Below are 10,409 nucleotides of genomic sequence, written 5' to 3' on the forward strand. Positions count from 1 at the left end.
AGTCCAGCAAAGAATTCCACTAGACAGGACACATTCAAGGCTGCATTCTTCTCTCTACTCTCTTTAACCACGAACCCAGTGGGATCCACTGACATAGAAAGACTCACTAGTTAACAGTCCATTTCAAACCAACAAACAACAACAACAACAACAACAAACACGTTTTTCCTACATGATCTCAGAACATGAGACAAAATGCCAAATTGAAACACACACCCACTGAGACACACAAACCACCCCTGTATTTGGTCTGCATCTATCCACTCTGACCTCTGACTGGTGGGTGAAAATTTGTTCCCCAGCAGTGGCCGGTCCTGTCTCAGCTCTGGTCTCCTTGGCCATCTCTGTGTAGTTGTCAGGAGCCAGCAATGAGCCAACACTTCTTTCTCAGGAAAGGACCCTGTTCAGACCATTCAAGGCATTTGGCTACCCACACATCACCAGGTGCCAAGAAAGAATGACTCTGGCCTTGGTCCAGAAAAAACAAGGCAGCCCACTGGGACTGGAATTGCCTCTGGGTGCCTCGCCTCCTGGATCCCACGTTCAGAGAGTTCCATCACCAAGGAAGTGAGGTGAGGTCACTTCCTTCAGGGAAGTGAATGAGGTCACTGCCTTGGCAACCACTTTGTCCTAACAGTTGTTTCCAAGGGTCCCATGAGAGGGAGGCTGCCCCACCTTCCTGTGACATTTTCACAAGTCATAAAGGTCTATATACCCTAGGAGCCCGGGATCAGCAACCCACCCAGGCCTGATTGTGTCCATCTTCCCTGCATTGAGAAGAGAGAGGCTGATTCAGCCACATCCCTTCATCCTCACTGGGTTGTTGGCCATGGAAGATGACTTTAGACCTCACAGGTCCTACCTAGCTGCCTACATTGGCTCCAGGGATCATTTCTACATCTACCTTTGAGCTTCTCAGCAGCTGGAGGATTCCCTACATACCTGTATGGCAAGATCAACTCAGGACCTGCTGTTATGTGAAAATAGATTGAGGGAACAGAGTCTGCTGCAGGGTCATATCAGGTTCGATTTGGCTTAGGAGTCATTCTGCTGGATGAATACGGGGATTGGGCAACTGGGATATTTATAAGAATGGAAGGTGAAAACTAGGTAAGAGCTGAAGCACACAAGGGTGTTGGGCCCTTGATTTGGATACATAGTTTTGAATGATGTTCTGCAGAGGTGAATCCTCTAAATCCATATACAATGGCATAAGATCTTGGACCTGGGACCACTGAATGTGAAAGAGAACTTCCAGTGATATTGAGATAGTAGACAGGATTCCAGTGTAGGGTAAGGAAGAAGAGTGAGTTTAGGATTTGGGCAAAAGGCCCTTTTTGCAATCGAATGAATTTCTATTAGAGTGTAAATGGGAATGTCAGCACACATGAAGAGTCAGTCACAACAAGGAACTTGGGGAAATAGATATCAATTGGGATGTTAGGAGATCGGGCAAAGTACAAAATGAGTGATAAGATCAGGGATATTTTCAACAGGGGGTGGTTGAATACACTATCCTAGGAAGAAACAAGTGTACGCTCACCATAGGATTGAATATTAAAAACAATAGGCAAAGCGGACTTAGATGATTTTAGTAATCCATGCTCTCATTAAAATCAGGCTTTGGAAGAATCATAAGGTGAGTGTGAGTTTTGCATTTGGTGTCCAGAAGACGATGTGATGAAAGGAATACAGGGAGGAGGTAACATGTGTATTTCTTCCACCATTTCTGGGAGCATGTTTTCAAACCCTGTCATTTAGAGTTTGGGGATAAAATAGGTGCACCCTGGGTTTACGTATATAGAGATGATGCATGAATAGACCATAGGGTGAATAAAAAATACAACTGGTTACTATTTTAAATAATGGATTGAATTGATATTTTAAAAAATACATGAAATCTGGTATTCAGATAAACATTCAATCCAAGTAGGTGTACGTCTAGTGGTAGTATTAGGCTTAATAATTACACCAAACTGTGAGTTTCGCTTCAAAAATGATGATGGAATTCAAAAGTAAAGTTTTATAAAAGAAATCTCATGAAAAAGCAAGTAAAGCAATATGGAGAAATACATGGGTTATGATACAGGGAGTGAATGTAAGTGAATCATATGCATGTCAATTTGTGAATATTGGATGAAATGATACATCCTATGATACGAAGAAATAGGAATTTAACAATTTTGAATGAAAATTTACTTCAAAATACACATCACTTCCCGTATGAATAGACTTTCATTGATGTTAAACTGGGTCACTTACTGAAGAAATATTAGGGTTAGTACTCAAGATTCACTGAAGTTCATTTTGAGAATTCAGAAATGAATATGTATGTCAAGAAAATGTATATTTCTGAGAAATATCTTGTGAAAAGTGGATTATAAATCCACCCAGATGGACATTAAAGAATCAAGGTAGTATAAGTATTGACACAGAGATTCAATATTTCAAAGGGCAAAATGAAAAACGAGTCTAAGATATATGCGAACACGTGCCACATAACAATCTTCCACTGTCATACACCACAATGCCTTGACATTACTATCACCCCAAATAAGACACAATGAGAGGAGAAGAGGAACAAAATCTGTGAATACATATCTGGAATTGGAAATTCTGAGGAGCTCACAAACTTGGGTGTGGCACAAGAGATCCCAATGGTTAGGGGACTGGGTAAACATTCCACAAACATGGAACTTTGCTGGCCTAATGACTTCTTGACTATCTGCCTCTGACATTCGTGCACTAGAAATATAGATTTGTGCTTTATCTTCCTTTGCAGTGAGACCAGGAAAGCTTGGTCTCAGTCTATGTGAACAGGAGGACATGGTTTCCTATTTCCCAGTACGAACAGGAGGCAGCAGAGCTGAATCCTCTCTTTGTAGGTAACTGTGGCCATTGGGGTATGAGTGTCTCCCTGGGGGGATTGTGAAGACTTTGGCTCAAAGTCTAGATTTAATGGCATTTCTTGCAGCTTCCCTGGAAATTTGGTGTTTGTTTTTGAAATACATAAAGGTCAACCGGGACACAGTGCTGGAGGGAGCTCTGTCACGTGGGGTGAGTCAGGGTCTGACAGAAAAAAACACAAACTGGGCTGCTACCCCATATATCTTTCCCACTTGAGCGTAGCAACTTGATTCTGAGCATCACACCAGATCCTCTCCCCACAACAACATGCCTTTACATTTTAGGGTCTGCTGGCTGCACCTTGTCAGTCACATGTCATTTGGATACCAATGACAGAGCCACAGGGGCTCACCACAGATGTTGGTCACACACCTGCACTCCATTGCTCCAGACCCAGTTCCCTGCTGGCTCCTACTCACTGACATCTCTGTTCTTCACCATGGTCATGAATTCCACTCAGTCAAAAACGGCAATGGCGGGTTCAGTCATGATGAGCAACAGGAGATCTAAAGGTTCTCCAGGGATTTCAGGTCATGGGATTCTCAAAACCTTCATGTTATTGGCCTAGCCATATCTCAAGAATGAAGAAATTGGCACTGTGGGTTTTGATTCATTCACGAGCCATTAAGGGTTGAGGAATCTCCTTTCAGTAAAAGCTCTGGAGATCGCATGCAGGCAAGGCTTTTCACGGAGTGGCGAAAGGTCACAGGAATCCAGGCCCATTGGGGGTCTAAAATATGAGGTTCATGTGAGTTTTGGCTCTCAACTATAGCTGAAAAGGCTTTAACAGCAAAATCATGTGAAATCCTGGCTGAGATTCCCAGTGCTGTGGAGGAAGCCACCCTCGGCCTAGATCTCAGTTTCCAAGGGCTCCTCTAATGCCTGGCCTTGTAAAATCACAACTCGATTCATGGCAAGAGTTCTCTGAGATCAGTTCCAGAACTGAGTCTGTAATGGCATCACACCAAAGTTCAAGCTGAGGTGGACCCACTCATCTTTTCCAACCACCACACAAAAGACCACTATTCTAACAAAAGCACTCCCACATGGCCCTCCTCTTCTTCCATACAGATACTCATCATAACATTCTGGCTGGGGGTTCCCATAGGGGGAGCAGTCTAAGATGGTGTGCAAAGTAAGGTCTCATGCCCATCATGTGCCAAATGTCATGGTGGCCTGGACACCCTTCCTGAGAAACAGGATAGATAAAATGGGCCTGTAATTAATACTGCTCTGCTTCTCAAATTCGAGGCCTCCTGCCTGCCAGGGGTAGATTCTTTATGTGTACTGGACTCATGAAAACACCCAAACACCTGTGTGCTACTTACTGGATGGCTTGCAACAACTCATTTGACCCAGAGGATCCCTGTTCTTACTTCATCGGTGTCAGGAGCCTGACCAGAGGAAGGCAAGAGACTTCATCCAATATTACACTTCTTTTTCATCCTTTTAGATGTGCATGGACACATGGGATTTTTCTTGAGTTTCCTGGGGTGCTGGGAATGTAATGCACAGCCACACACAGGGCCAAGAGTCTGATTCAGACACAGCCTTTACAAAGCACTTTACCTAAAAGGCACAGATTGGGCCTCTTCATTTCCGTTTGAAACTGTTTCCTGGAGGATTCCCAAAGGAGTGCCCTAAGGAAAACACCTCCCTGACATTCAGGGGAACAGAACAATAGGGAGGAAAGAAGCCTGGAGACAAACTTTTCTTTAATTGAACACTGTGGCACTGACAGCTCCTAATCATGCAACTAGGGTGGCTATCTATGCAAGCAGGGATTCTCCAGAGAGATCCTTACCAGTCATGCTAATTTTTGCTTTTCTGAGATGGTTGGCATTCCCGTCAGCAATCCAGTCCATGGCCTTGTCACAGAGCTTGAAGGTGGTACCCATCTTGTTCACAAAAACACGAACCCCTTCAGAGAGTGGCCAAAATTCTGGAAGAATACAGGAACTTGGGATCTTGGTAGGTGTTTCCCATCTGCAAGACAAGCAGCAGTCCATTCATCAATTGGCCTTGAGGAGTCCTGCAAAGATTTCCACTAGACAGGACACATTCACGGCTGCATTCTTCTCTCTACTCTCTTTAACCACAAACCCAGTGGGATCCACTGACTCACTAGTTAACAGTCCGTTTCAAAACAACAACAACAATAAACACGTTTTTCCTACATGATCTCAGAACATGAGACAAAATGCCTAATTGAAACACACACCCACGGAGACACACAAACCACCCCTGTATTTGGTCTGCATCTATCCACTCTGAACTCTGACTGGTGGGTGAAAATTTGTTCCCCAGCAGTGGCCGGTCCTGTCTCAGCTCTGGTCTCCTTGGCCATCTCTGTGTAGTTGTCAGGAGCCAGCAATGAGCCAACACTTCTTTCTCAGGAAAGGCCCCTGTTCAGACCATTCAAGGCATTTGGCTACCCACACATCACCAGGTGCCAAGAAAGAATGACTCTGGCCTTGGTCCAGAAAAAACAAGGCAGCCCACTGGGACTGGAATTGCCTCTGGGTGCCTCGCCTCCTGGATCCCACGTTCAGAGAGTTCCATCACCAAGGAAGTGAGGTGAGGTCACTTCCTTCAGGGAAGTGAATGAGGTCACTGCCTTGGCAACCACTTTGTCCTAAGAGTTGTTTCCAAGGGTCCCATGAGAGGGAGGCTGCCCCACCTTCCTGTGACATTTTCACAAGTCATAAAGGTCTATATACCCTAGGAGCCCGGGATCAGCAACCCACCCAGGCCTGATTGTGTCCATCTTCCCTGCATTGAGAAGAGAGAGGCTGATTCAGCCACATCCCTTCATCCTCACTGGGTTGTTGGCCATGGAAGATGACTTTAGACCTCACAGGTCCTACCTAGCTGCCTACATTGGCTCCAGGGATCATTTCTACATCTACCTTTGAGCTTCTCAGCAGCTGGAGGATTCCCTACATACCTGTATGGCAAGATCAACTCAGGACCTGCTGTTATGTGAAAATAGATTGAGGGAACAGAGTCTGCTTCAGGGTCATATCAGGTTCGATTTGGCTTAGGAGTCATTCTGCTGGATGAATACGGGGATTGGGCAACTGGGATATTTATAAGAATGGAAGGTGAAAACTAGGTAAGAGCTGAAGCACACAAGGGTGTTGGGCCCTTGATTTGGATACATAGTTTTGAATGATGTTCTGCAGAGGTGAATCCTCTAAATCCATATACAATGGCATAAGATCTTGGACCTGGGACCACTGAATGTGAAAGAGAACTTCCAGTGATATTGAGATAGTAGACAGGATTCCAGTGTAGGGTAAGGAAGAAGAGTGAGTTTAGGATTTGGGCAAAAGGCCCTTTTTGCAATCGAATGAATTTCTATTAGAGTGTAAATGGGAATGTCAGCACACATGAAGAGTCAGTCACAACATGGCACTTGGGGAAATACATATCAATTGGGATGTTAGGAGATCGGGCAAAGTACAAAATGAGTGATAAGATCAGGCATATTTTCAACAGGGGGGTGGTTGAATACACTATCCTAGGAAGAAACAAGTGTACGCTCACCATAGGATTGAATATTGAAAACAATAGGCAAAGCGGACTTAGATGATTTTAGTAATCCATGCTCTCATTGAAATCAGGCTTTGGAAGAATCATAAGGTGAGTGTGAGTTTTGCATTTGGTGTCCAGAAGACGATGTGATGAAAGGAATACAGGGAGGAGGTAACATGTGTATTTCTTCCACCATTTCTGGGAGCATGTTTTCAAACCCTGTCATTTAGAGTTTGGGGATAAAATAGGTGCACCCTGGGTTTACGTATATAGAGATGATGCATGAATAGACCATAGGGTGAATAAAAAATACAACTGGTTACTATTTTAAATAATGGATTGAATTGATATTTTAAAAAATACATGAAATCTGGTATTCAGATAAACATTCAATCCAAGTAGGTGTACGTCTAGTGGTAGTATTAGGCTTAATAATTACACCAAACTGTGAGTTTCGCTTCAAAAATGATGATGGAATTCAAAAGTAATGTTTTATAAAAGAAATCTCATGAAAAAGCAAGTAAAGCAACATGGAGAAATACATGGGTTCTGATACAGGGAGTGAATGTAAGTGAATCATATGCATGTCAATTTGTGAATATTGGATGAAATGATACATCCTATGATACGAAGAAATAGGAATTTAACAATTTTGAATGAAAATTTACTTCAAAATACACATCACTTCCCGTATGAATAGACTTTCATTGATGTTAAACTGGGTCACTTACTGAAGAAATATTAGGGTTAGTACTCAATATTCACTGAAGTTCATTTTGAGAATTCAGAAATGAATATGTATGTCAAGAAAATGTATATTTCTGAGAAATATCTTGTGAAAAGTGGATTATAAATCCACCCAGATGGACATTAAAGAATCAAGGTAGTATAAGTATTGACACAGAGATTCAATATTTCAAAGGGCAAAATGAAAAACGAGTCTAAGATATATGCGAACACGTGCCACATAACAATCTTCCACTGTCATACACCACAATGCCTTGACATTACTATCACCCCAAATAAGACACAATGAGAGGAGAAGAGGAACAAAATCTGTGAATACATATCTGGAATTGGAAATAATGAGGAGCTCACAAACTTGGGTGTGGCACAAGAGATCCCAATGGTTAGGGGACTGGGTAAACATTCCACAAACATGGAACTTTGCTGGCCTAATGACTTCTTGACTATCTGCCTCTGACATTCGTGCACTAGAAATATAGATTTGTGCTTTATCTTCCTTTGCAGTGAGACCAGGAAAGCTTGGTCTCAGTCTATGTGAACAGGAGGACATGGTTTCCTATTTCCCTGTACGAACAGGAGGCAGCAGAGCTGAATCCTCTCTTTGTAGGTAACTGTGGCCATTGGGGTATGAGTGTCTCCCTGGGGGGATTGTGAAGACTTTGGCTCAAAGTCTAGATTTAATGGCATTTATTGCAGCTTCCCTGGAAATTTGGTGTTTGTTTTTGAAATACATAAAGGTCAACCGGGACACAGTGCTGGAGGGAGCTCTGTCACGTGGGGTGAGTCAGGGTCTGACGGAAAAAAACACAAACTGGGCTGCTACCCCATATATCTTTCCCACTTGAGCGTAGCAACTTGATTCTGAGCATCACACCAGATCCTCTCCCCACAACAACATGCCTTTCCATTTTAGGGTCTGCTCACTGCACCTTGTCAGTCACATGTCATTTGGATACCAATGACAGAGCCACAGGGGCTCACCACAGATGTTGGTCACACACCTGCACTCCATTGCTCCAGACCCAGTTCCCTGCTGGCTCCTACTCACTGACATCTCTGTTCTTCACCATGGTCATGAATTCCACTCAGTCAAAAACGGCAATGGCGGGTTCAGTCATGATGAGCAACAGGAGATCTAAAGGTTCTCCAGGGATTTCAGGTCATGGGATTCTCAAAACCTTCATGTTATTGGCCTAGCCATATCTCAAGAATGAAGAAATTGGCACTGTGGGTTTTGATTCATTCACGAGCCATTAAGGGTTGAGGAATCTCCTTTCAGTAAAAGCTCTGGAGATCGCATGCAGGCAAGGCTTTTCACGGAGTGGCGAAAGGTCACAGGAATCCAGGCCCATTGGGGGTCTAAAATATGAGGTTCATGTGAGTTTTGGCTCTCAACTATAGCTGAAAAGGCTTTAACAGCAAAATCATGTGAAATCCTGGCTGAGATTCCCAGTGCTGTGGAGGAAGCCACCCTCGGCCTAGATCTCAGTTTCCAAGGGCTCCTCTAATGCCTGGCCTTGTAAAATCACAACTCGATTCATGGCAAGAGTTCTCTGAGATCAGTTCCAGAACTGAGTCTGTAATGGCATCACACCAAAGTTCAAGCTGAGGTGGACCCACTCATCTTTTCCAACCACCACACAAAAGACCACTATTCTAACAAAAGCACTCCCACATGGCCCTCCTCTTCTTCCATACAGATACTCATCATAACATTCTGGCTGGGGGTTCCCATAGGGGGAGCAGTCTAAGATGGTGTGCAAAGTAAGGTCTCATGCCCATCATGTGCCAAATGTCATGGTGGCCTGGACACCCTTCCTGAGAAACAGGATAGATAAAATGGGCCTGTAGTTAATACTGCTCTGCTTCTCAAATTCGAGGCCTCCTGCCTGCCAGGGGTAGATTCTTTATGTGTACTGGACTCATGAAAACACCCAAACACCTGTGTGCTACTTACTGGATGGCTTGCAACAACTCATTTGACCCAGAGGATCCCTGTTCTTACTTCATCGGTGTCAGGAGCCTGACCAGAGGAAGGCAAGAGACTTCATCCAATATTACACTTCTTTTTCATCCTTTTAGATGTGCATGGACACATGGGATTTTTCTTGAGTTTCCTGGGGTGCTGGGAATGTAATGCACAGCCACACACAGGGCCAAGAGTCTGATTCAGACACAGCCTTTACAAAGCACTTTACCTAAAAGGCACAGATTGGGCCTCTTCATTTCCGTTTGAAACTGTTTCCTGGAGGATTCCCAAAGGAGTGCCCTAAGGAAAACACCTCCCTGACATTCAGGGGAACAGAACAATAGGGAGGAAAGAAGCCTGGAGACAAACTTTTCTTTAATTGAACACTGTGGCACTGACAGCTCCTAATCATGCAACTAGGGTGGCTATCTATGCAAGCAGGGATTCTCCAGAGAGATCCTTACCAGTCATGCTAATTTTTGCTTTTCTGAGATGCTTGGCATTCCCGTCAGCAATCCAGTCCATGGCCTTGTCACAGAGCTTGAAGGTGGTACCCATCTTGTTCACAAAAACACGAACCCCTTCAGAGAGTGGCCAAAATTCTGGAAGAATACAGGAACTTGGGATCTTGGTAGGTGTTTCCCATCTGCAAGACAAGCAGCAGTCCGTTTATCAATTGGCCTTGAGCAGTCCTGCAAAGAATTCCACTAGACAGGACACATTCAAGGCTGCATTCTTCTCTCTACTCTCTTTAACCACAAACCCAGTGGGATCCACTGACATAGAAAGACTCACTAGTTAACAGTCCATTTCAAACCAACAAACAACAACAACAACAACAACAAACACGTTTTTCCTACATGATCTCAGAACATGAGACAAAATGCCAAATTGAAACACACACCCACTAAGACACACAAACCACCCCTGTATTTGGTCTGCATCTATCCACTCTGACCTCTGACTGGTGGGTGAAAATTTGTTCCCCAGCAGTGGCCGGTCCTGTCTCAGCTCTGATCTCCTTGGCCATCTCTGTGTAGTTGTCAGGAGCCAGCAATGAGCCAACACTTCTTTCTCAGGAAAGGCCCCTGTTCAGACCATTCAAGGCATTTGGCTACCCACACATCACCAGGTGCCAAGAAAGAATGACTCTGGCCTTGGTCCTGAAAAACAAGGGAGCCAACTGGGACTGGAATTGCCTCTGGGTGCCTCGCCTCCTGGATCCCATGTTCAGAGAGTTCCATCACCA

The sequence above is a fragment of the Urocitellus parryii genome, chromosome Y (assembly GCF_045843805.1).
Source record: "Urocitellus parryii isolate mUroPar1 chromosome Y, mUroPar1.hap1, whole genome shotgun sequence".
NCBI lineage: Eukaryota > Metazoa > Chordata > Mammalia > Rodentia > Sciuridae > Urocitellus > Urocitellus parryii.